Consider the following 24,676-nt stretch of genomic DNA (forward strand, 5'->3'; position numbering starts at 1 on the left):
CTTCTGTCCCTTATCTTTATCTTGTCTCTTTCCATAGCTGGAGTTATGTATCCCTGTTAGAGGATTAACTTTTCATCCTTGAGGAAGTGAAATTCTCCCTGCATTCCTCAAAAGCCTTGAGGTGGCCTCATCTGTCACTGTACATCTGGATTCCTCTACTCTACTTACATAGCTATGCAGTTTCTGAGAGTTATGGGTGCACTGGAGCAAATAATTTGCTTTCCCACATTCATTCACAGAAGACTGAGTGCTTTTTATTTTTTCCCCTCGTGCAGCACTGAGCCCCTGTGAAAGCATCCATATTTCTATTTTCCTGTAACATCCAGGGACTTATGTTGCCTTTACCCTGCTCTGCCTCACCTTTCTTCTCTCAGTGCCCTCTCTGAATGGGCAACACAGAAAAAGCTTTACAACATATGGGGAAGTCATAAGTTTTGTGTATACTTCACAAACACTGCCAGCTGCACACATACTGGAGCTCTTCCATCTAAAGAGAGTGAGGGAAGGACTTATCACTGTGTTAAATATGAGTGCAGAAATAGGCACGGGTGACTCCATAATACAATTCCCCCTCTGCAGGAGGTCAGTTGTGCCTGAGCAGCATGAAGAGGCAGTACCCAAAGCACTGCACAGATGGATTTTGGAGCAGTGTGGGAGCCCCTCCAGCCTGGAGCAGAGCAGGTGTTTCGCAGTGCCCAAGCAGCACTGGACCAATCACAGGAAGGGCCAGTTTCATGGAAAAGTTGGGAAAAGTTTGGCCAGCTTTCAGCATTTAATGCTGTGGTGCTCAGCAGAGCGACACCCGTCTGCCGCCAAAGAAAGTGGCATGGGGCCTCAGCAGCCCCTTTCATCACATCGATGTGTGGCTGTGGCTGCTGAGCTAACCAGCTCTCAGGCCACTCTCGGCCCCTGTGTGCTGGGGCTGGATTTCTTTCTTGTTGTGTGGGCTGTGTTAATGCTGCGACTGCATCCTGCCATAGCTCTGACTAGTAGCCCTGTCATGGTGTTTTTGTGGGGAATCTCTTCAAAACCCCTCCATGTGGATGTCTTTGGGCAAATAATATTTCACTTTCAAATGCTGTTAACATATCTGAAATGAGCCGTACAGTGCATGATTGCTAGCACTTGTTAAAAGGAGTGGGCTGTGCTAAGTCCCAAACAAGCAGGTGTTTACATCGTGCAGTCATTCAGCACACCTGGTAGGCTGGCATTTCTCCAGACAGCTCAGCATGAGGGTCAGGGATCAAATGGCTCACCTTTGTCAGTCTCTGAAGATAACCCATGGCATCCAATACTAATTGTGTCTTTTTAGGGTATTCCTTTGATGGGAATTCCAGTGCCCAACCTTTATTTATTTGTTTTATCATATTTTTTTAATGGTCTTGTGATTGGTGTTGATGGAATATTATTTCTTTTTCCACTGCTGGCAAGAAAAACTGAGTAAGTTGCAGAAAATCAAGTCCCAAGAGCATGATAGCATGTATTGTTTTCACAGTTACTGCTGTTGTGTGTGTACTTACGTAGATGCACATGCAGCTGCTTTATCCAATGTAGTGGTGATCATGAACATTATCAGAGTTAGTTTTCCTATGGGGGTGTAAGTGGACTGGAGCAATAAATTTACTAGCTCAGATTTCAATCCTGAGTTCAAGTCAGTAGCCCACAAACAATGCCATAGCTTTAGTTACAACGGTCCTATTTATAATTGTACAGTTTAATTTGTGTTAAACTTGAAAGTTCGTGAATACTCCCATCCTGCTAAGTATTGTACCAAGCATCTGTTGCTAGAACCCCCCTGACTTTGAGAACATGTGAAAATAGGAAGGAGCAGAGAGAAAGATCTTATACCTCTGTTTAGTATGATCTCAACATTAATCATGCTTCTAATTGTTTATTAATTAAACAACAAGCTGATGATATCCACTTCTGGCTTCCTGTACAGCAATGCCAAGCTCTTTTCAGTGGTGCCCAGGGACAGGACAAGAGGTAACAGGCACAAACTGAAACAGAAGAAGCTCCATCTGAACGCCTGGAAACACTTTTTCACTGTGAGGGTAACCAAGCACAGAAACAGGTTGTCCAGAGAGGCTGTGGAGTCTCCATCCTTGGAGATGTTCAAAAGACATCTGGACGTGGTCCTGAGCAACCTGCTCTAGGTGGTCCTGCTTGAGCAGGGGGGTTGGGCAAGATGACATCCAGAGATCCCTTCCAACCTCAACTGTTCTGTAATTCTGTGATCTCAGCTCTTATCCCTCTTCACCTTTACATGTCAAGTTATTTCTTCTAGGGCAGAGAAAATAATAGGAGGGAAAGAGAGGAATGACAAAGAATGCTAAGGGAAGCATTTAGGAATGTTGACATGGGATAAGGACACATGATGGAGCCCCTGAAATTTTAGGGAGCAAGACGTTGTCACAAAAGAAAGCTGGAAATGCAGAACAGCAGAATGTAAAGTACTGGCTACAGATGGAGTAAGTTCAGTCCAGAGAAACCAATAAACATACAGTGCTCTATGTGAACATTATTTGCTTGCATAGGGAGCTAGGTCTGGAAGGAACTTCTTGGATGTTGCATTCTGTTCCTCTTTATGACACACAGCTGTTGTATGGAGCAGTGCTGTAACATTTATCATCAAGTACCTAAGCTCCCTGACAATTCTTGACATCGAAATGATGTGGGTTTTTTCTAGGTCCAGGAATGGGTCATCTGGCAGTGTGGTGTTTTGCTGTTCCCTGGAACCTATACTGTCATGATCCTGGGGGCTGCACATAGAGTATCAGCCTCCTACGTTGTCAGTCCAGACATGTAATGAATGCAAACTGAAGAAAGGACATCTATTTCTTTATACCCTACAAAATATCAAGAGAAGCTGTAAAAGAACATAAAGTGTTCTGTGTTAATTCCTTTGACATAACCAGGAAGCCTGTCATTTTTTGTTTCCACTCTCCATGCCCCCCTCATACTAATGTCCTTATGTCTTTGCTTTGGGGGACCTGGGGAAGTCACTGATGCCCTTGTTATGGGAGTCATCCCTTCATACCATAGAACAGATTGAGGCTGTGCCTTTTCAATATTTTTTTAAATTGGGGAGTTCTGTTTGTCAGTCATCATGCCCAGTGAGAAGTGGCAGGTTCCACCCCTCTGAAGTGTGAGCCCAAAAGTCTTTTTAGCAGACTTTTATATTAATGATAGCTAGCTACATTACTGCTTAATTCTCTCTCTTTTTTTTTTTTTTTCTTTTAAATCTCCATTCAATGAAAATATAAGCCAGCAATTTTCTTGTAGCCACTTGTAGTTCAATCAGTACACTTATTGTGTTATTGATCTGTCTTTACGAGCAGTAACTTTTTAGTGTCCAGGCGATTGTTCCTGAGACACACTACAAGTGTGTCTACTGTCATGAACAGAATTAATTTTCTCTTTAGTATAAATTTTAAAAAAACAAACAAACAAACAAAAAAACCACAAACCTGTTCTTAATTAATATATTTTTGGTGCAAATTAGCTTCATCAGAGGAACTCTTACCACTCAAGGTAAGAGAGCTTCATTGAGAGTCTGCCAGTATGTGCGTGAGGCAGTTGATGTTAGGGGCTGACATAGCCCAGCCACCACTGTGGGAAGGAGCTGTTGGAGAGATGTTCCTGCGTGTGTTTGTGGGCTCATCTTCATGACCAACATGTGGTTCTGAGCCACTGAAATTCTCTAAAGAGTCCTCTGGAGTGGGAGCTGCAGTGCTCCTGTGGGATGATAACGGTAGTAGTCTGAGGACTAGAAGCTGAGGAAGCTTCAAAAGTTAAATAGTGTATGGAGGGTTTTGGGGAAATGATTGTCAGAAGAGATGTGTTGATTTGTCTTGTCATATGAGAGCAACCCCTCTGGCAGGCACAGCTGTTGACTCATGCCAATAGGAAAAGAGAGAAGCAGCTTTCGCCAAGCTTCACGCAGCATTTCGGATCATCTTCAAAAACTCCCTCCAGCACTGCCTACAGGGAGAGAATGTTTCAGAAGTTCTCACATCATAAACTATTATTGCCATCAGTGGAGGATGTTAACAGGCTTAATGTATAGATTGAAGAGGGTTTTTTCTGATTTGGTTTCCCCTACCAAGGGGCTTCACAGAATATGGATGTCTGGTGGAAAAAAAGCACTAAGCTGCCCAGTGTGAATGGGTGAGTGGCTTGAGTGCCCAGAGAAGTCTGACAGTAAGCTCTGTCCTCTCTCGCTGTCATATTTCTAGTGCCTCTTTGAGTCTGTCGATGATAGTTATGTCTAAATATGGGCCTAATGTACCCCAATCCTGAGTCACAATCCCAACTGTCTTCTCCCCATCCTCCTAACATTTGTAATGCACATCTCACCTACACTGCAGTAACACTTTGAACTTCCCTGATTTGGTAGCCAGCTTTTATGCTTTCCATCAGGTTATTAATTCTTGAAACTAAATCTTCTTCCTTAACTGATTCTTCATGTCTCTTTTTCACCATATTTATAATTTTAAACTATGTCAGTACCCCTTAGTCTAAACCTGAAGTATCCCATGAGATCTGCCTTCTGTTTCCTGAGAAAGGGTCCTCTGAAGTAGCCTCAGAGCATCAACTAAAATTTCTAAGGTAGAATTAGCTTGTTAGGGCTCTGAAATATCCAGAGAAACCTGGTGTGTTTCCCAGAGACGCTCAAATATTCTACATGGTACTTCCAGAACATTGTATTGTGTTTTTCCTGTGGCGTTCACATGAACTTGTTTCAGTAATTAAAAGCTACAGAAATTGGAGCTTTATCATTTAGCAACCTTTCTACTTGCTGTGTGCTCAGATGACTGTGATCTGGTTAAAAACATTATGTAAATATCTTTATAAACAAAAATTAACCTTTCTGAGGAAGGAGGAAGGTCAGAGCAAGAATATACTCAAAATAAGTGAGAAAAATAACGTACCCAAGTCTTGAATTCAGACAATTCTTCTCATTCCCAATTTTATGTGAGAAGAATGCATGTACTGACTTCTTTACAAGAAAGAAAGAATTTCATAACTGTTAAGTGTTAACCCAGGGTATTTTGGCTGACATCAAGTGAGAGAGGCTTAATATCTGACTAATCTCTTATTAGGGTACTTTGTTCTCACTTGTCGGAAAGATGATCTCTTCTGTCTTTTATGTCTGTGATCTAAGATCTAGCCCTGAACTACTGATTATGCTTTCGATTTTTTTGAAGTGGTGAAATATGTCAGCAGTAACAACAGAATAAAAGCAAATCTCAGGTTACTTTGGGGAGGGGGAGGGCGAGGGCACCTCTTTGCATCTCAGTATGAGCATTCAGCTGTGAACCACTACCTATTTCATGAGGATATGGATTTGTACATTACTAGCAGAAGTCTCTTAGCATGAATGTTAGAGTACTTGATAAAGACCTGGTGGTTTGATCAATCTTCAAGAGATTAACTCTTTTTTTTCTTTTTTTTCTTCTTTTCTTTTTTAACTTTGAGGAAAAGAAAGCATAAGACATAATTTCACCTGTTTGGGGGTAATTAGAGCTGCTATCAGTGGAAATAGGTGGTGGTGGTAGCTGGGGGTATTTGGTACCTGGCAAAAATCTTTGAGGTTTCAGTTCAACATAACCGTCTGATTTTTTTTTATAGAGGAACATGATAGTAGATCGACTAACTCTGCATAAAGAAGCATATTCTCTTGGCCTCTGTTGACAATAAAAGACTCCACTTGTTTAAGAGAGGAGCCAAACACACTGCTCTAAATTACGATGCAGCAGATACACAAACTTTGTAACAGAATAGTTAGGGACGATTGTATTTCTCTCCCCTCTTCAGGTGATTAATTGAACATTGGCCAGTGAGCCACAAAGTCTGTATTTGCACAGGGCTGTTCTCTTGTAGCTATTTTTCAAAAGATCCATTAATCCATGGACTTTTCTTTCTGACATTCAGATCTAGATGACTGTCCTGCCTTTATAGATCTGACTAGCTTTACTCAGCTTCTGCTCAGGGAAGCCTCTAAATCAACATGTAAGGCAGACTTTAAAAAGGGAGAACATGATTTCTCTCCCCATCTCCTCCCTCCCAGGGCACTTGGTACAAATTTTATTGGAAATTGTTCCTGGCAGTATGTGCCACTTATTTTCCGTTAATCCTGTTTTCATCTCACCTCATAATGATTTCAGGAATGTTTTTAGTTTCCAAAGCCAAGGAAACAGTTTCTTCTAGGCAGCAATTGCATTTGCTGTTAAATAAAAAGAAATACACTTTTCTGGCTAAGCTCTATAAAGATGGTTGTACAATCTGTACCGTACGCTTGGAAACTGCCGCAACAAGACGTGTAACATATGGTGCATGTGGTGTCCCTTTACCTCAAGTATTTCCTTAGTCAGACTGGCATGGTTGGTAATAAGGTCATTTTTGAATAAGGAGAAATATTGGTGATTTATTTATTTTTTGGGGGGGTGGGGGTGTGATATGTCTGTACCTGTAAGAAGAACTGGACAAAGAAGTGCTATTTTTCATCACCTCAGCTACTTTTCTCATCAGCTTTAAGTATATAACAATCAGGAACTTCAGTAGGAGAAAAAGAGGGTCTATTGAGCAGAGAGTTAAGTTGAACATGATATCATGATAGGAAAATAGAATTTAAGTAAAAATAGTTTTAGATCCTCCTTCCCTCTGACAAAAACATAGCTCATAACTGTGTTGGAAATAGGCACAATAAGCAGGTGAAATGCAATGATCAGTTGGATTTTACTGGATGAAAAGAGAATGGGAAACCTAGTATCTTTGGGAAACACTTCTGCATGTTGTATTCTTCTTCTTGGAAGCTGACTCAGTAAAAAAACCTAGGAGTGTGATACAGAGAAGTCAAAATTAAAATTTCCTCTACCTGTGTGCTCCTGAAAAACAGAGACAGAGAGGGAAATACATTTAGACCATCACTGCTCTTAAGCAAATTGGTTTTAACATGTCACCATGCTTGCCTGATCTGTCCTAAATAGAAATAGCTAGTTCAGGGAAATTGCTGACCTGTATGGCCAAGCTGATGCAAAACATTGTTCTAAACTCCCTTTTACTAAATGTAGTAGTCATGGTGTGTATCCTGATAAAGCATGTGCTCTCTGAAATAAGCAAGTAGTAGACCACCTGAGACTACGAACGCTTGAGATGGCTTTTTTCTCTGTCTCTTGCTGAGATGTTTCATTCTACATTTATTAAAGAAAAAGTCCATCAAAAATTACATGCTGCTGCCACTTAAGAGTTTGGAAAAAATTAGCATGAATCTTGTGCACTGTATTCGTAATAATGAATGACATTGGCTATCACTCTAAGTTAAAAGGCAAACCAATCTAATGCATTGTAAGCAGTTTGATATTGCTCTAGATTTTCTTCTTATAATGGAAATAACATTATATTCTATACCTGCAACAGTATAGTAGCTCCATAGACAGCTGTGAGTCCCTTTGAGCTATACTATCCTTTCTCATTTTTCTGATGGGTAAGCATTTATTCCAGTTCTTTTGCAATCAGATTCCTGAAGACAAGCAAAAAGAAAGCAAGGAACAAACATATTCTTATGCCCAAACCTTTGTCACCCTCTTCCTCCTATTTATCATTTTGGTTGTCAGGTACGTAAACTGAGGCATATGCCAGCCAAGAATACTGCTCTGCTGTTTGTTCTTCTCAAAATGGCACTTGTTTGCTATTGCCAAGTCTGTTGTAAAAGTTAATCTAAGAAGTCTGAAGCTTTTAGAAGTGTCTATTTAGACTTTGGTTCTGGAAACAGATATGGGATTTATGTGCTGGTAGCTGGTTTGCTAAAATATAGTGTTGGTAGAGACTCAGATTGGAGAATCTCTGAAGGCGTGTAGATTTAATTTGTAGAAGCATCTGTTGACTTGGGTTTTCAAGGCTTGTGGTCGACAGCAACCTCAATCAGAGCACAGTCAGGCATACTAGGAGTGAATATCTGACGTTGTCTTGGGCAGAAGTCTAGAATCTGGGTAGAGGATTCTTGATCTTATGTTTTCATAGTAGTCTATTTTGATGTCCTAACAGGATGAATCATGAGACCAAAAGGAATATGCTGATCCTAAATAAAAGGAACCTCCTTTGTTGAGAGCCAAAATATGATCTTTTTCTACAGGCCAGAAGTGCTACAAATCCTGTGTAGAATTTTCCACTAAGGACCATGACACTAATCTGAGAAGGTGAGTGGATTGTGGAAAACAGAGGCATACTGGGGACTGAAACTGCAAACACTTATAGGGTGAGCTGCATAAAAAATAAGGGGAAACAGAAGTACCCACTTGTTAATGTAGTGAACAAAATTAGCCTGGGGTCCCACTATAGCTACACCATGAATATTGTCAGTGCTACCTTCCCAAGAACTGGAAACTGAAGGGACTTTTTGTAAAACTGCTTGTGCCACAAGACTTGTAATGAGTTGCCTTGGAAAGAGAATAGAGCAAGGGACTTCCCTGATGATGATTCTTGCTGTATGGTGATTTGAAGCCCCAGACTCCTTCTTTGAATGAAGATGGTTCTATTATGCCCTGAAGTTTAGGGATACCCTTTATACTGAACCTTGGATTCTCACTTTCATTAATTGGGAACAAAGTATGCACAGAAAACGGAGAAAAAGACATTATCCTTCTTGTGGTCCCCTCCTATTGTTTTAGATAAGGATGCCTCAACGAGTATTCATGCCAAAATAACTATGTATGGTATTAAAAGGCAAAGAACATAATTGTTAATTTTATGAGTTGGAAGATAGGCATCAAGAACAGAGTATTTGATGATTAGACAAACAAAAACTGAGTTTTCTAAGCTTAAATGGACATTATTTTTTTCTTTTAATGAAAAATAGATTTATATTGCAATGGCTGTTAAGAAATAGACAATTATCTGTGAGGTATCACTAATCTTATTAAAATGCAGGCAAACATGAATTCTTTAAATTGTCATTGTCTGAAGTTTCCAAAAGTTCATGAGGTTTTCCCACTGCATGTTTTTGATGATGTGCTGTGGAAGGAAAACATGCCTGAGCCAATGAAATATCTTTGAATATCATAATCACAAAAAAAATGTAGTTGCATATATGTATATATATTCATGCTCAGGTTAGAAGTCAATAAACACTTGCTCATTTTTCTGCACAGAATCAGGCTTTAATTCTTCACAGTTTTACTTATCATTTATCAGTCTGCAAAGCAGAATTTAAAATGCTATCATGTTGATTTGGTAATGGCCCTTTTGCCTTAATTTGCACTGGTGTTATTAAACAACAAAGAATCAGAACCTGAAACTTCAGATCATGTCAGTTTAGAAAATTGTCAGACAGGAATATGTGTCTTTCTGCTACCATGTGGAGGTGGACTTGAATTACAAATCCCAAGTTGTTTTTACACTGTGGATCACTATCTTACTTCCTGGGATGCACAAACCCAGTTCAAGATCAAGGAACATTTCACTTTCTGAGGTGTGAATAAAAGCAATTTCACCAATAGTAAAACAGCTAGCCAGGGGCCACCAGAGACGGAGATAATTCAAACCCCTGTTTCCTCAAGAATACTCAATCATGATTTGCAGGATAGACAAGACAATAATAAACCTCTGGGGTTGTGCCGTGGCCTCCTTCTCCAAGAGTTTCAGAATATATTATTTTCCTGGTATACAACATATATCACAACTCCTGGGGAAAGGGTTTTCAAACAGAATATCAAATATTGTAACTATGAGACCAACCCTAAAGATTTTTCACAATATTCAGGCTTCCACTAGGAGCCTTAGTGTAAATAAGACGTTGATCTCATTTGAAGGCCAAATAGCCCATTAAACTAGATTGGTGCTTTTCCTTGTAAAATTAAAGATATGGACAATATTCAGTTTCCACAGAGATTTTCCTTTTGAGTTTCAAACCATGGTAGCTTTGAAGGGTTTTTGTTATGGAAAAATACCCAACTCTGAGGATGGATAAAGGTATACAATTCTTTTTCTGCTTGGGGCAAAGAAAAGTGTTTGCTTTTTCACTTTTTTCCAAAATCAATTTAACCCCAAGGTTTACCAAGGTATGTGCTTACCCGCATATAGCAGAAAGCCTTAAAGACACTTTACTACCCTGTAATTGGTCTTACACATGTAAGCCTAAATCTTCCTTGGGGTTCTGAGCTGTGGTGAGTGGAAATCTTCCCTGTTAGGTAGACATGGGTTTAGCTGAAAAATCATCGGCTTTATTAGGTAATCTATTTAAGATGCCGTGTTTCTCTGGACAGCCTCTTGACCTGAGCATACCCACTACATCTCATGTTGTGTTATGTCAGGAAAGAATGATCTTGAGAACACTGTTTTAGTTGCTGCTTCCAAAACTGTGATTATCGGTTTATTATTGTCACCTAGTTGATGTCTTATCCTTTTAACACACACTGCTTTATACATACATATTGTATTCTTTATAAATGCTTATTCCAGCTGAAAGCCAGATCTAAAAGCAAGTGGACTGAACCCCACCACAATCTGCATCTTTAAATTTTTAGTGTTATCTGTTTGCTGACATACTTCCTTCCAAAGACTGAACTCTTTCTGGATTGTATTACACTGTTACAAATATATATCTAAGTATTTACTTTTCTCCCAGTCCCAGAAGACAATAGACTATGATACAATCTAATTTGTCATCAAAAAAAAAAAAAAGGTACTTTTTAACCTTTACAGTTGTGAGTGGAAGCTTAGGGATTTGGTCCCTTTCCCCACAACTCAAAAAACAGAAAGCAAATAGTAAAGCACCTTGACATGATATCGGTTTTGAATTTTCTGTCTTTCTGTTCATTCAATTTAAAATTTCTTTTTCTCTTTTTTTTTTTTTTTTTTTTTAAATTGATATTCAAACCCCTGAACTAAAAAGATCTTATTTTAGACTTCCTCAAATGAAATTCTGTAATAACTTGTGGATGTTTCTAATCGAGTAAAAATTCAGAGGTCCCTTCATTAAAATTGTAGCCCTAGCAGTGTATCACCACTTTGAGCAGAGATTAACTTAATTTCTCTAAAACTAAATGTGATGTAAACTGAGTGAGGACACCAGGATCTGAACGGAGCAAGGAATATGTGCTCTCATTATAATTCTCTTCTGGCCTCCAAGGATCAATGTTATTTTATCCTGCAAGCACTTAAGTCCTGTTTGAAGTCAAGAAACATTGATATTTTGGTGGTGATCAGAAGCAGAACAAGCATAAGGATTCAAGCTGTGACAACCTAAAATCAGGTGAAAACTGAACACTATTTTTGGCTTCTCCAGTGTTCCTAGAAACTATTCCATCTTGCCTACTGCCTTGGCAACCAAAAACCTCCATCACGGGTCGCTGACCCAGGTCTGGAGAGGAGGAATGGAGGAGACCCATTCATTCCCACCATCACCAATCAGGGCTTCGTCCCTGGCTACAAGCCCTAAATGCCAACTTCATACAAATAATAACAACAACCACAAGACACATGTTTTTTTGGCAGAGTGGATTCTTAACACCATATGGTTGTCAGTGTTTACAAATGAGGTGTTAATAAGTTGTCAGTTACTTACAGAAATGAAGGAGAAAAGACTGGATGAGGAAGGAGGAGTGACCTTGAGTTAATGGAGGCTATTGTGACACACTATGCAAAGAATAATCCCATAGTTAATAACTGGCTTGTTCTCATCCATATCTCTTTCCATGTGTACCTTCTTGTATTACCTCAATGATCAAGTAGACAGTGCATATGGCTGGAGGCAAGGAATTAAAAGGTATAAATAACATGTATTTTAATTGAAATCCAACTGTGAATGCCTGGCCTCTGTGATTAAACCTTTTATCACATGGATTGTCCCACACAGGTGCATTCATATTATTGAGAAAACTACCTAGTTGGGTTTTTTTTGTTTTTTTTTTTTTTTTTTTTTAAAAAAAAAAAAAAGGCACCTTATTCTTTCAAATGTCCAAATAGAATTCTCTCAGAATTTCTTTGACAGTAACAGGGCAAGTGCCATATATTTAACAAACACTTTCTTACATGTATGTAAAATCCTCCTTTAGCCTCTTCTGCTCAGAAACTGGTGGCAAGCACTTTGAATACACCACATTGCAAAGAAAGAATAAGTGTGAGAGTTAGCATTAAGTATACTGAGGGTCTGCTGCCTTAGGGTTTTCCATCCCTATTATGTGATTCCTATGATTTCTTAAAAATAGTAATAAAAAAAATCTGTTGGATTGGGTTAGATCTGACTTATATCAGCTTGTGTCCTGCCTGCCTAGGGTTGCCTATGTACACAGGCTTGATGCTGGATTTCTCCAGGCTCTCTGCCTCCAGCAAACTCCAGTGCACAGGCTTGATGAGTGGGTTGCTGAGCTTGAGGTGTGACTCCTAGGGGGATTTAGCTGTGAGAGTAGATCAACATTTGCCTGACAATAGGGACACTTCTGGTGTCATCATTTACACAATGTATAGCAGAGTGGGACGTTGATTACTGTGATAGAAGCAGGAATGATAGTGGTGATATTTATTACAGATCACTTGATGGGTAGACTGCCTGCAGTGACAATGAATGAATGTGTTCCAAGGAGTGGGGGGAAGACTGGCTGTTGGTAAACCTCAAATTTAGGAGTCTGATTTGTTCATAACTCCTTGTAAATGATTTTCCAGGCCTTATCCAAGGTTTATGTCTCTCTGATGTGATAACCAGACTGAAAAATAACACTGTTCTTGACAACAATACCCAAGTATTATTCCAGTTCAGGTGGCTCACATCTGCAATGTGATGGACTTCTCTTAAAAAGTGAGTGCTGATATGAACTAGATGCTTGGTATTCCTTAAAGAAAATTATGTGGAGGAAAATCTCTGTGTCCAAGCTACACAAAAAAACTGATTGCTGAAGAGAATGTAGGAAAATAACCCTAAACCAAGCTCACAGTCCTGTGTTAGCAGTGAATAACCCTGATAATGTATTTTAAATTACTTGGTGAAAGATATTTGGCTTCTCTCAAAGAGATTTATCAGCTAAGACAAGCCTTTGTGGAATGTTTTTGAACCTAAACTACATAACAGAGGCCAGTAAATACAACCCACCAAAAGGAGAGAAGGGCTCTGGGAGCCATTAGAAATATAAATTATTTGGTTTTACTGCAGCATTCAGCTGGAAGGCTCTTCCTTGATTTAAACAGATGCTTTGTTTTTCCCCTTGCTGTCCACCGTGTTTGCACTTGTCCTGCCAAATGTCCAAAGGCAGTTAAGCCAGGTAAATCAACCAATTGGTTTGTGCTGCTCTTAACCAACCTGGTCGTATTTCTAGTGCTGCAGTAAATATGCCAAATGAATATGGCACTGTGTAGAATTCTGGATTGGAAATCTAGCTGAGAAATCTTACTTGAAGGTAATAAATGCTGGTAAAAGGAAAATCTTGAAACTGGTAGCACTAGTTCTTCATCTACAGGAGGTAACAAGCACTACAAAAGCTGTTTTCTCCTTCATGCAGGAGCTGAGGTTTTGAACCTAAACAGTTTGAGCCTATATTGTTAGGGACTTATTAAGATTTATCATTTTTTTTACCATGTTTAAATTGCTATAAAAGAGTATATGTTCATGAAGAATGTCCTTGGCATTTGAAAGTAGATAATTCAATAAGTTAAATTACTGAAAAAAAAAAAAAAAAAAAAAAAAGAGATTAGATTTTTACTACATACATCTTGCAGAAAGGATTCCCCAAAGCCCTTTTCAAATCAGTAGGTTCTATCCTAGGGGAGGACAGGATGAGGGCTCACCTTGCTACAGCTTGCACTAGGATTTTTTTTCTAAAGTATCTCTATCTGATTCCCTGAGACTGTTTTTTCTTTGAAGCAAGGTAGGAGAAAGCAGAATCCTGCAGGGACTGTGTAGGCAAAAGCAACTGCTCTGATGTACTCTACAGTGGTTCATACACAGCTGGGGATGTATAAAGCTGTTTTCTTGGCAAGGGGGATGTTGGCCAAGGCACCATGGTTATACAGGGACCATCAAGTTCTACAAGAGCAGACACTGTGCATTTTGAATTACTGTTGCCTCTAAAACATGATGCTGCCAATGGTGCTGTACCTCCACACAGCAGTTGTCATTCAGCACTCAGACTTTGACAGCTATTCTGAAGTTCCACTGCAAATCAGTGTCTCCTTTGTATTTCATGACATCAGATCCTAATGATTCAATGTTAACCTGATACAAATAATAGAAAGACTTTGTCTTGGAAAAAGCTTGGTAATCATGAGAACATATACATTGTGAGGAATGATCCCATGTTGCTGAGCCCTGCACTGCTCAGGAGACTACATATGTCTGCTCTGTTTGGGCCGCTTTCAATAACTATTAAATAATTTATCCTGCCTGCAACTTTCTATCTTTGTGCCCATCAGTACTTACAAGATTAAAGATAAAGCAAGGAAAAGTAATGGTACATGTTATACCAAAAAAGAAATGTTTCAATCTCTTTAGACTTTTGGACATCTTATCAAATTTATTGATGGATATAAAAAATCCCTCGAACAAACTAAACCCCTAAAACCCAACCCTGTGTGGTTTTATGAAACATGACATCTTACAGGCCAGAGGCTGTAGAATGTCTTCAGCCTACGTCAGAGTAAAGATTTACTAGAAGGTTTGTGATTTGTTTACATCAGGGTAAGAATAAATCAGGACAATGTACAAAGATGGGTTATGACTCAAAGCAGTCATTGTGTACTGCAGTCTTCTTGAGTCTTGCTAATCTACAGGATTTCAGGCCCATCTGCTGTACAAGTCCAAGCTGTTTTGTGACATGTCTTTCTGCCCCTGATGGAACCATAGTATTCATGGGCCTCAAAAAATAATGGAAACCCCTCATTCTCAAATGCAGTAACAAGCTGTGATGTATTAGCTATCACAAAGATTCATGTGACGCCCCTAGCACATGGGGAATTGTATCCTGGTGAAGGAGTGTTGCTAACAGAAACAGTGTCTCTCCTTTGAAGATGTTCCAGCTTGTCTCTCCTTCTGTGGAGGTGACCAGCATCTTATGTCACTGTACAACTTCATTGTTGTGATACTACCTGCAGAATTAATTTTACATGTGTGTATACGTTAGGGCCAAACTATCTCAATTTTAGAGTGACAGTCATGTTCAGAAAAAAAAAGAACAAATAGAATGGGATTTCAAACACATTTCAATAGCAGGCATTTTTAAATGTGCACCCAAATTCTAGGTGAATTTTATAATGTTAGATTTAACTTTTGTATTGTCAGTAAAAATTTGGTGCAATCTTATTTGAACTTACTGTCTGGGGGTGAGACCTATGGGTGAAATGGAGGAGAAAGTATAGACTACCGGTATAAATTACTCATTTTTATCAGCAAAACAAATTACTTCCCCCCCACCCCCAGTTTCTGTTGAAAATATCACTGCCTTACGTATGTGGATTAGGTCTTGTCAACACTAGGAAGTTTTGCTTTTTTAACTGTGCTGATATCATTAAACTGGCAAACAACTGTAGTGTGAATACAGTTATTACTGATGTAAAAGTGCTTATGTCAGTAAATCTTATTCTATTTCAGCAGAAAAAAATAAGTTACACCCCCATAAATCACTTTATGTTATTCAGACAATATCTGCACTAGGGCTTTTATTGCAGCACTTCACTGGCAGTCAGGCTCTTGAGCTCCCTTTCTACCCTGACAGTGAATCAGCATGTGCCAGGAAGCACAGCATTATACTTGCCTGTGTTTCAGTTTTCCCTGAGCAAGCAAAAGGTAATTATGAGATCTTGTGAGAAAAAAAGTTGGAGCCTTCTTTTCTTTGTAAACATGAAATCCTTTTGACGTCAAAATGTAAACATGCAAACTCTCAATCCTTTTGACGTCAAAATGTAAACATGCAAAATCTCAGCTGAAAAGCTTCATATCAAACCCAAATATTTAAATTCAGAATTCATCCTCTGTGTCTCTTTGGAGATGCTCATGTTCATGTTGTCAACCTGTCCTGTGCTCCTAACACCCTCTGTGAGACTCACCTTCCAGCTACCCATCCTTCGTCTTGTAGACATGTTATAACTCATCAGTGACGTCCTTGACAAAGGGCAGAGAAGCCAGACAGTGAATGAAAGAGAGGACTTTCACTGCCTGAAAAGCTATGGAGGTACTTACGTGTGAAAAATGGGAGAGGAAAGATATTTGCCATTCATAACTTTACAAAACCATTGGGTTCTTGTTCTCAATAAAAACTTTCACAGGAAAAGGACACTTTGGGGAAAGAAAAAAAAAAAAAATCTTTCTTTGTTTGAAGACCCTATTTCCATTTCTTCTTAAAAAGAAACAGATTATAGGAGAAAAGACACCCAGTAACCTGATTTCCTTCTTTTGTCAAGAAGGCTGGAATTTAAAAATTAAGATAACCATTTAGAAGCTTAGTAGTGTGTTATGAGCAGTGACTGAGACCATTCCCCTCTTACTGCCAAATATCTATGCACTTTCTTTACAGTGCTTTTCACCATGATAGCCAAGATGAACATGTAAGGATCAAGTTTCAGGAGGTCATTACAAGTGGCTGCTGAAGCATTTATTTTAAAAGCAAAGCATGTTAAACATTACTTGAAATTAACACGCAGCTAAAAAGTATAAATTCAGGTGACCATTTGACCCATCATATTTCCATTTCCCTAGATTCTGAGGTTTTACATGGTTCAATGACAAAAACAATTGTGCTGCAAGGTGCTGACAGAAGAAATAGCAGAGAGAAGGCTGTATTTCTCTGGCCACAGGTAGGAGTTCAGATTTCATGCTGTACCAAAGTGTTTTTAGACTCTTTTACAATGTTACTGTTAGTGTTTGGGAATCACTATGCAGAGCCTCTTCTCTTCTGCCTTGAAATATGTTTACAGTAGTATTTTGAATGTTAAAAGGCAATGTTCAAAGCATCCAAAACATGTTGTGCGCTAGATTCATTGCCATTAGAGTTCCCAAAGTCAGATTACTGCCAAGGAATTCCTCTGAAATGTAGAGATGTATCTAAACCAGGGACCCAGACTGAAACACCCACTGACTTTCAGAGACTTTAAATTCAGACTCAGGCATTTTATTGACATGTTTATTTGATGTGGTTTAAGAAAAGGAAAAAAAAATAAAAATAAAGAATCTGTCCTTTTAGTTTTGTGTGTGGATTCTGATACAGCATTCGGAGAAAACAAAGTATCTGCAACTTTCACAGCCTGGGTAGAAGCAGAAAAGATTTAAAAACATTAAGGAGCCTTTTATGTTTTTGTAGGATTCTTATTTGCATTTTGTATTCCCTAGATATTGGGAGAAAAATCTGAGGTTTTCATGCTTGCATGAACAGAGCACCCACGCCTTTTGAAGTGAAGACATTTCTAGTCACAATCTCATCAAGTTACAGATGGGCTGAACACTGATTATCCAAACTTTGTTTTTTTATTTGTGTGATGGAGTGTCACCATGGTATTACCAAGCTCAATAGTTTGAAAAGCTAGGATTTTATCGCCTTCATTTTCATACAGGTCTGCCTTGGAAATCAAGCACTCATGAGTGGTTTGACTGCAGTCAGTCTTCTGGGAAGCTGTGCCCCTAGTTACTCCAGGTATCAGGACTGACCTCTGAATCTGAGCGGTAGGGAGGGGAATTCCACATGATGTCTTTGGCTATGCAGCCTGTGATTAATCTCATTTTCTCCTTTCTAACCCTGATTTCCTCTCCTGAGTGCTTTACCCTTGCCCACTTTTCATAACATGGTCATAGGTACACTTGCCTAGTGCCTGTTCATTGTGTTCCCTCTGTCCTGCTCAACCTTAGTTCTGGTCCTTATCTCCAAATCCCTGCACAGAGTTGTGCTTCTGAGATCATGCTCTGGCCTTGCTCCAATGCTGTGAATTTCTTTCCCTCACTTTTACAGGGATTCCCAGGTTTCGTGCTTTATGACCCTGTTTTCATCTTAATCATCAAACTGTAATTTCTTTGATTTCTCCTGCTTCCTGACCCAGGCCAGACCTTGGCCACTAACCATGCTTTATGCCAAACACGACAATTTGTTACGGGTTTTGGCTTCTCTATGTTGCTGGTTTGTACTTGGTTAAACGTTAGGGTAAAAACAAGGCAGATTCATGTATCAAGTGGCACTGACTGAAGATTACTGTTTTCCACATCCTCTTGAAGACAAAGTCTACTGTACCAAATTAAAAGTGCTCACCTCCATTACTCTTGATTAGAAAGGCATTTGGGACACAAGGACCTAGCTTGCCATTTTCTCACCACTGAACCTCGTGGTCAGACTAAAGGATTTGCTGTTCCCTCTTTGTTTCAGCTACTGACCATTCTGTTGCCCATACCTGTACTTCATTTTTATGTCCTTATATGACACAGTGAATGATCCTGCAGGCAGGCAATTTACGATAAAGGATCTTACAGTGCATTTCAAATTGTTACTGTCCCCAAGATGCATTTTCCAGACAGCTGGTTCAGCATGCAGAGGCTCATAACTCAGTATCTTCCCTCAATGTCTTATGCACATTAGGATTGTCAAGGGGATTTCATCAGGTCCATTTGCAGAAGGAGTGGGCTAACAGAGAAATGTTTGACTCAGTTTGCAAAGAATTTGCCAGGCAATGTCAGTTAATAATAATGGTGATGATTGTTATTGTTTGTTTCACTGGTATGTCATTCAGATGTAGATTTTGGTCTGTTGTGACAGTTTTGTCTGTGATCCTATTTTCCCAGGGGTGTGAATGGATTCCTGTTTATACAATGCAGCTGTGTTTTGGGTAGACTGGTGCATAAGCTCTGGACATGGTTCTTCTCTGAGAGGCTCTGGTTTTCTTGCTCTGTGACTATACTAATACATGGCTTTTACAATTGGTATGCATAGTGGATTTTTTGCAAATTCATCAAAAATTGAGAAACACAGAATTTTTAAGCAGTTAGTACTAATTATGAAACTACTGTAATTATAAAGTGACACAAAAAGAAAATAAAAACTCAGTAAAAAAAAAAAAAAGGTGCAAATAAAGATTTGTGTCCAGATTAGTACTTCAGAATTGGGCCTTATCCTTCAAAACAGATCACTAAGTTAAATGATACAGGCCAACTGGCTGCAGATATGGCATTAAACTCTGTGCAGGGAGTTCTCTGTAATACTACCATTAGGATAAAAACAAGAAAGAAAAACGAAGAAACTTAATAAGATGACTCAGGTATATTTTAAAACCATATAATATGTTAGATCAGGTCAAAATGTACTCCCATCAAAGCTAGTATGCCTCTAGCAGCAGCTAAAATCTCCAGCTGGAAACAAGAATGAAATCCACCCTTGAACGTATTTAGGCAGTGGTGGCTCTCCGTTAGCAGAGGACAGGGACTGAAAGGTAGCGTTCCTCCCTGTGTTCATTGAGTTTTGTTGATGGGATTGGATGTAAGAGTTGATACTATCCCTGGAAAAACTACAGCTCTAAATTTTCACAACTCTCCGTAATGATAGAAGGATCTACCAAGGGGATGCTGGTATTTACATCAGCTCCTTGAAGGGGAAATAGTTTAAAAGCATTATCTAATGTTAATATATGCCTTAAGGGAGAATGAGAGAGAAACTTCTACATGTGCAGGAAGGCAAACCAGTCTTAAGGGTACTGTCAGAATGACACCCTTTGAAAAAGAAAAAGTAGAGACCAGTTCTTCCTGCTTTTTGGTTTCGGAGGGTATGGGAATGAGAGACCAATGCATACAGAACCAGCCACATGGTGCTTGCAGGGCACCTATAGTTGGGTATTTAAAAAAAAAAAAAAAGTACAAAAAAAACCAAAACAAAACAAACAAACAAACAAACAAAAAAAAAAAAAAAAAACAAAACAAGCCAACAAACCCCTTTACTCCCTCCAAAAAACCCAAACCACCATACTAAATGCCAATTTCTGGGGCATCCAAGTGTTGACAAGATTTAGACTGACCTGTGGATCAAGAATCTTGGACCTGATCAGGAGCCTGGATGCCTTTGTTTTGGAAACCTTCTTTTGAGAGATCAGCTTTTGATTTCTCATCATGCATGTTCAGATAGTAGTCACGAATACGCCCTAAGCTACCAGTCACTATTAAAATCCCCTGGCCTTCTGTTACGATTTTCACTCCAACCTCTGCATATGCTGGAATACATGCATCAGTTTGCCGCACACTTGTGAGCAAATGCGGCAACTGCTTCTGTTCTCACTGTGCACAACAGATGGGAGCCAAAAATTAAAACATTCACACAATGCCCACAGACAGTTGTTTGTTTGTTTCTGTATATCTCTGAAGGTACATTGGAGGAGCTGAAGAAAAAGGGGAGGAAGGGAAAGAATTAAAGATTTGAAACAAGTCAAAGAAACAGGAAAGTAAATATGGGAGATGGTTTATGACTGCAACCTTAATGTTATGCCAGTGAGAGAAGAGGAATGCCATCAGGAGGTAGAATGCTATGTGGTTGCAGAGCCCTAACTCTTATCAGAATAATGGTCGCCTTAAGTTAGTTATCCATGTGCTATCAAAACATAGAAGTGTTGTTTTTTCATTTCTGTTTCATTTTCTCTCTGGTTCCATTCTTTTTCAAGTGTCCTTCACATCTCAGCAGCATACAGCATTACAGCAAGGCTCTGCATGTGCTTTCACATGCTTGTGTGCTCAGACACACGTACATAGACACTGATGTATATGAAGGATCCTTGAGCTGAAATATGTAAATTCAGACCTAGAGAGTCATGAAGTCAGTGGAGACTCTTCCTCTAAGTAGAGTATATCTTTTTCTTATAGGAACTCAATTTATAAAGCAGCTCAGACTAGATTGCCATAATCCTATAAAACTATGTGTTGACCTTGTAGATCAGGGCCCTCTCTAAGCTACAGATAGGATAGTAAGGATTTGCTGGCATGGGCTTGAAAAGATTGCATTACTCACAGGTAAATAAACAGAGTTGTGGGAGTCTCTAAAATCAAAAAGAATAGCAAAAGAGACTCGGCAACAGATGTCATTCAGTCTCTAAGCAGTCATTCATCCTAAGAATCCATAGTTGCATTCATGTTCAGGAGTGGTAAGAGGGTCCTGTCAGGGAGCCAAGGCAGCAATGGCACCTTTACATATGTGCAGTGTATAAAGTTACACCACTGATAAAGATTGGATGGGATCACACACTCTATGCTTTTTCCCTGAGTAATAAGTTGTGATTTTTTTTAAAAAAAAGCCTTATTGTTGCTAGTTTTACTGCTGTACCTGCACACAAGACATACTTTCAACCAGACAGTTCCTGTACCTGGGCAGCATCTGCAGTGTCACCTACCCTGGAGTTTGGCTGTAGGGGAGGCAGAGATCTGCAGGAGGCGTGGGGGCATATGCTTTCTGTTACATGTCCCCTTCCTTTCCCTGGTTTGCAATATCCTACCAGACCTAATCTACAGTTGCAGATGTAAGAGCTTTATCCTCTGCTGCACTGTGCTCAGTGGTTCATCTTAGACTAATCCAGTGTCAGCATAAAACCAGCTTTTTCACTTTGCAGAGAGGCTTTCAACAGCTTCTTACTGGATCCAGACAGCAGGGACTGTGTGGTGCCAGAAGAAGCAGGGCTGTGCATTGGCCCTTGGCTCTCGGGAAAGCAAGTAAATCAGTGATAAAGTTTTTCATGGCCTCTAGTGTCTTCCATCTGTGCACGGATTCTGGCATATGAATCAGCTCAGCCACATTACATTATGAGGTGAGGAAGCAAGACTTTACTGATATTTGCCCATGAGTCAAATGAAACTGTGATCCCATAAAGGCATAAGTATATATAAATATATTTTAAAAATTAAAGGATTTATATATATATAAAAATATAAATAAAATAACTTTACTTTAGTGTAGTCCATGTGAGATAGAAAGGATATATATAGTTTTAAGTTACAAGTATCCTGGGTTATCACTGATTTCAACAAGAGCTGAAAAACTTCAACATCTTTGAGAACATAAACTCTCCAGTATCAGTCAAGGTCAGCATCTAAACCTAGCCAAAAATCTAGGGAAAAAGTGATGTCTTTGATTTGTTGTAGGTCATGTGGTTCAACTCAATACAGGGAAGGAAACTAGGAATCCTGACTCTGTGTCCTAAAAAAGCTTCAACCAGTTTCTACTTCTATATATGGCCAAACCACAGAAGAGGAATTGTTCAAATCATAAGAACATTGTGGTGTTTCTATGGGCGCTCTCCTGGGTCACAGGATGTTTCATGTGGTTAATAGCTTGGCAGAGGACTAATTGATTAGAATGAGGAGCTAGTGAATCTCAGAGCATTTTGAGTTTTCAATTTAGATAAGTGTCAGAAAGGTCAGATGTTTCTAAGAATCTCTTCCCACCCTTTAGCTGGAGAAATCAAATTGACACATGTGTCACCTAGAGAACTATACTGTAAACTATATCAGAAGTGCCAAAAGGTGTGCCATATTTCTGTGTAAGAGATCTACTCTGTTTATTTGAAGATATGACACGTTCTCTTGAGAGAGGGAGAGCAGGTGAAGGTTTGAGGAAAAATACCTAACACTTATACCTTAACTCATTTGAAAACTTAGTATTTCTATTATTTTCCAGAAATTTTTTAAATTCTTCAAATCACTACAGAAACTGCAATAACATCTGTTTTCATAGATACTCACAACTGATACCCTAGATCTTCATAATTTGTGTCCAATAACATGAAGATAAAATTGATGGAAAACCATGAAACTGAATGATTTTATCTTACCCATCCTTACCTTGTAATCTAGGACTAGTCAAGAGCCAAGACAGCTTTTTATGCTACATTTTTCCAAGTTTTGTTCAGTCTATGCCCAGATACCTTAAAAGAGAAGTCTTACACGAAGAAGATGCTTTACTCACTGGTCCATACCAGAAGACTCCTGTTCCTCCACATCCTTCTATCTAGCCATAAGTTCAGTTCACATATGTCTTTGTTTTGTCTCATTAAGTAATTATTTTGGATGTTACTGTGTAATTAATGTTTCAGAGTAATAACTTCTGAATGAGATACTAATTGTACCTTAGCAGTTGTACCATTACAGCTGACCCTTGTTAAACTTTCCTATATACCTATTCACTTTTAGGTCATGAAAGCTTCTTAACAATAAATGACTTGGAGGAAAGTCCTGTCAGATCCTAAAACTTTAGTAACAGGAATCTTGCTGACCACGTAAAAAACATTGTCAATGATACTGGCTTCTGAAAGGCCTATGAAAGGTTTTTATCTTTTATGAAACCTTTTATGAAAGGTTTTTATGCTCTCTGGTTCCCCGCAGTCTGTTTCCAGCTTGACCTTCCTAAAGGGTCAAAAAAAGCAGACCCTGATATTAATCTGTAACTTGAATGTTTCAGTGAGAGTTTGATTTTTTTTTTTTTTTAAATCCTTGACCATTGCCTTTCTTAGTTTTTAACAAGGATGGTAAAAAGGGATGTCAAAGACTATTCCAATGCTATGTAAGTGTGAATTGTCCAAACACTTAAGTCCAAGAGGGGAAGGCAGTTCATATAAAATTGTGATAACCAAGTTTATTTCAACTGTCAAAGGTGTCTTGACACTGAAAGGGAAACTGCACCAACCAGTTAGGAGAAGCAGATGGAGTATCCAGTGCAGGAGAAAATAAGTACAAATAATGTCAATTTATTTATTTATTTTCAATAATTGGTTCCAGTGTGTCTCTCACACTTGATTATTGGGCTTTCAGTTAAACCCAGAAGCACCTGGAAATTGATGAACTTAAGCATTTTGAGGAGGATTTATCAGAAAAAACAGCAGAGGACAAGAGGTCCATCCATCTCAAGCATTTCTCAGTATTGCCCTGTAGTGCTATTGTATTCAGGATTTCTGAAGCAACGGGCAGCACCAAGAAAAGTTCCACAACCCTGGGAATTGATCAGAGAGGAAACAGGAGTGGACTCTTCTCTACCAGGAAGATGACCCTTCTTCTCCGTAGGCACTTTCCAAGGGCATCTAGGGGTGAAAGGATTTCTCTTCATTCTCTATCCTGTCTGTGTCAATAAAGGTCCCTCTTATTCTTCATTTCTTTGAAATAAATTTATTATCTAATAATAATCTCTTCTAGCTGAACACCTATTTTGCCAGTAGGCAAACAAGACTCTTATGCAAATTTACTGGCAATATGCATTCATTTTCAAAAGTGCCTAAATGTGTTTAATTGGCAGCTTTGTAATGACGTTGTTAATGCTACAGACTTCTGCTGAACTGTGAGCTTTGTTGTAGGAAGAGAGAGGTAGAGGAAATGGGAATAAATCTAACAGGGCTGATTCTTCTCCCTCTCCCCCCGCCTTTTCTGAATTTGGGCTGCCTTCTCCCAAAATTCAGACAGGAAGGAGAAGCTGTAGAAAGGCTTACTCTTGTTCAATTTGTTCACTATTTACACCAAGTTACTGAATTTAATTTATCCAGATAATCATGTTGTTAAGTTGGTTTTCAAGCATTTGCTCTTGATGGCTGAAAATCCCATGGGTTTATACGGAGAGGTACCAAGAACTTGTGAATGACACGAAGTGGAGAATATTGTCTTACTTTGGGCTGTACAGTGTGACTTCTGTAAGAATGCTGAAATGCTGCTAGGGCCTCAGGACTGCATGCAGGGATTTGTACTAGGTTGTAGGGAAGGTGG

At 39.1% G+C, this 24,676-nt stretch overlaps 1 protein-coding gene across 5 annotated transcripts in view; it reads left to right on the forward strand.

The window, feature by feature from the left end:
* Positions 1-24,676, forward strand: part of LRFN2 (leucine rich repeat and fibronectin type III domain containing 2) — a 163,303-nt gene that overhangs the window by 26,295 nt on the left and 112,332 nt on the right. For 3 of the 5 annotated variants that reach the window (XM_032985306.2, XM_032985308.2, XM_042789850.1), the window contains one exon: positions 8,138-8,201. The exons of the other annotated variants lie outside the window; for them this stretch is intronic. The gene's annotated coding sequence lies outside the window, so the exon portion shown is untranslated. The remainder of the gene's footprint in view (positions 1-8,137; positions 8,202-24,676) is intronic. 5 annotated transcript variants of the gene reach the window in all.

The sequence above is a fragment of the Tyto alba genome, unplaced genomic scaffold (genome assembly GCF_018691265.1).
Source record: "Tyto alba isolate M040663 unplaced genomic scaffold, T.alba_DEE_v4.0 Super-Scaffold_16, whole genome shotgun sequence".
Lineage (NCBI taxonomy): Eukaryota > Metazoa > Chordata > Aves > Strigiformes > Tytonidae > Tyto > Tyto alba.